A 3,194-nucleotide genomic window follows, 5' to 3' on the forward strand; every position below is an offset into this window, starting at 1 on the left:
GGTGTCATAGCTTGGGTGAGTTTGGCTGCAGTCCTGGGCTCTGATTCTCCCTCTTCCAGGCTTAGCTCTGTGACTTTGGACAATGTCTCGGACCCTGTTGATCCTCACATTCTTATCTAGGCACATGGGTCTCTTGCTGGAAGTCCTGCAAAGTCCACATTTTCTACAGTTTTCTCTTGAAGATGGCTCTATAGAAAGGGTATGGGTCTTAAGACCAGAGATAAGCCAGTCTAGGCTCCACCTCTACAGACAAGTCCCTGAAGCCACCAAGGCTTGCTGGTTCCTCTGTTGTCAAATGCCTGCAAGTTTGCAATCATGGGTGAGCAGCAGCCAATGGAGTTAGGATGTCAGGATCCCTGCCGTTTCTCTATGGGCCCTCACCAGGATTCAGCTGGACATATGCGCTGTGGCTCCCATCACCTCTGCCTGTAAAATGGTTATGTTGTTCATGTTTTCTTGGCAGCTGGTGGTGGGGAGTAAGATTAGGGTTCAAATGTGAAGTGAGGCCTGGTCCTGGGGTGTTCTTGGTTGTATTCCTCTCCAGGCCAGGATCAGGTGAAATGGGGCTCAAAAGCGGCTTGATTCCAGCTGATGGCAGGAGGGCTCCTGGGTCATGCCCTCTCCTTCCCCCTAAGGCAGATCTGCACAGGAAGTCACAGTGAGACTCATGTCTAGCAAGTGCCATTGTCACAGACAGTCCCCAAGCCCCTGAACAGATGAGAGGCAGGACAGGAGAGTTCTTAACAGTGGGCACCAGGACTCTACAGCTTTTGTGCTAATCCATGGGGTTGGTACACTGGCGTTTGTCTTCCCCGCCTGCCCAGGCCCCCAGCTGCTAACTGGCTCAGACGGGGAATTTTACATGGCCCTGGAGCCCTCCTGCTATCAGCTGGCGTCAAGCTTCCTTTGGCCCCATTTCATCCTATCTGGAATCACCTGACCCTGGTCTGGAGAAGAGTATGGCCAAGAACACCCCAGGACCTCACTTCACATTTGAATTGAACCCAGCTCCCACCTACCCCACACCAGGGAAACATGAACAACATGCCCGTTTTACAGGCAGAGGTGACGGGAGCCACAGCACACATGTGCGATTGAATCCTGGTGAGGCCCTGTAGAGAAAGGGCGGGGATCCTGACATCCTATGAGACCCTTGGAGGACTCTTGCTGCAGTGCCTGGAGCCCCTGTGCTGTTGCCATGGCCTTCCACTGAGCACACTATGGTCCCAGTACCATCTTACTGAGATCCTGGGACACAATTAGTGTGCTGACTCGAGCTTCGTTACTAGGCCTGATGAGGCTGAGTGACAGGAGTGGTGTGGAAGCACCCCGCCCCCGCCCCTCACCAGGCAAGTGCAGGTGGAGAGCCTTGCTGAGCCTCGGGTGTGCTCAGCACCCAATCAGCTTCGTTAAGAGTCATCTGGAACCATGAGATACAGGACAAAGCAGGAATGCATCCCAGAATGCCTGGGTTCTGCTCGTCCTCTGCTCCCAAACTAACCCCCCATGTAGCTAATATAAAACAAAGCAAAACAAAGCCATGGCTTGGTTTGGAGCCATGAACTATGGAGCTTTTATCTGTCAGCAACAATGCCTTTAGGTGGCAAAGGGCCAGCCTGGTTTCTGGGACTTGGCATGGATGCCCCGTGAGGTGTTCAGGGGAAGCTGCGCCTGGACACCACAGCCTTTTCCAGGGACCCAAGACCCAAAGTCCTGGTCTAAGGACTCACCAGGAGCTAGGAGGTGATTTGGGAAGCCAGGGTGAAGCAGGGAGGCGCAGACAGGGAAAGAAAGAGACGGAGTGGAAAGGCTTCAGGCAGGAACTGCCCGGGCAAAGGTTGTCTGTTTTCCTCTTGGAACAGCCTGCCAAACTTGTCCTGCCACACAGGGAGACTAAACCCATGTTCTTCAACACTATCATGGAACAATGTATGGAATATTCCAGAGTCCAGCTGTTGCTGATTAAATGTTGGCTTGCGAATGAGGAGGAGACACATCTGCTCTCTAGGCAGAAGTCTCAGAGTAAGAGGGGGTGGACTCCGAGAGTCGTGGCTAGGGACTGCTCATTTTGGCCACTCCCCTTCCCTCCTAATTTTTTTACTGAGGTAAATAAATACACATAGCATATTCACCATTGTGGGGGGTGTGTGAGAGAGAAAGTATGTGTGTGTGTGTTTACATGTGTGTGTGTGATATGAAGGCCAGAGGTCATCACTGGGTGTCATCCTCAACCACCCAACACCTTATTTTTTGAGACAGGGTCTCTCACTGCACATGGAGCTTCCTGATTTGTCTAGACTGTCCAGTCAACTAGCCCAGGGATCCTTCTTCCTTAGCCTCCACAGTGCTGATGGGTGCTCTGGATATCAGGCCCTTGTTCTTGACCCCTTAACTGATGATCCTATCTGTCCTTGTATCATCCAGCCGTTCACCTACCCACTCACCCACACGTCCACCCAGGCATCTCTGCACCTACCCATTTACCCATATCTCCGATCTACGCCCACTGTATTCGCCCACCCATGCATAGACCCCTCTTTCATTCATTTACCCCTCAACCGTCTACCTACCCACCCACTTACATCCTCCCGCCCTGTATCTCTCCATTCCTGCCACCAACTCCAACTTAACTACTCTTTGCAGCCATGGTTCATTCTCTTCCTGCCTTCTATCTATCTCTCCTTGCAGCTATCCATCCATCTATCAACTGTTATTTACTGAGCCTGGGCCTAAGGCTCACAAGGAGAAGGGCAATAAATGGGGAAAGATACCATTCCTAGTATGGCAGAGACTATAGTGTAGTAGGTGGGGAAAAATCACAAAAACAGAAAATATATATTACATTGCTCCTATACCCAAACTCAAATTGCTAGGAGAACATAATAGAACCATGTTTTATTATATCTGTGGTGATACTGGGAAGATTCACCAGAAAAGATAGTTGAAGGAAGGTTTTGGAGGGGTTTGGGAGTTTGGCAAGCATTGGGGGAAGTAAAGCTTGGAGTTGGTGTTGAAATAAGAGCAGCGGGGCTGCGTCCCCGGCACCCGGCCGCCTGCATGGCTAGCTTTATACCCAAAATAATTACACGGAAACTGTATTCTTTTAAACACTGCCTGGCATCATTAGTTCCAGCCTCTTATTGGCTAGCTCTTACATATTAATCTAACCCATTTCTATTAATCTTTGTAGCCCA

Source organism: Microtus ochrogaster, assembly GCF_000317375.1.
Source record: "Microtus ochrogaster isolate Prairie Vole_2 chromosome 14 unlocalized genomic scaffold, MicOch1.0 chr14_random_1, whole genome shotgun sequence".
Taxonomy (NCBI): domain Eukaryota; kingdom Metazoa; phylum Chordata; class Mammalia; order Rodentia; family Cricetidae; genus Microtus; species Microtus ochrogaster.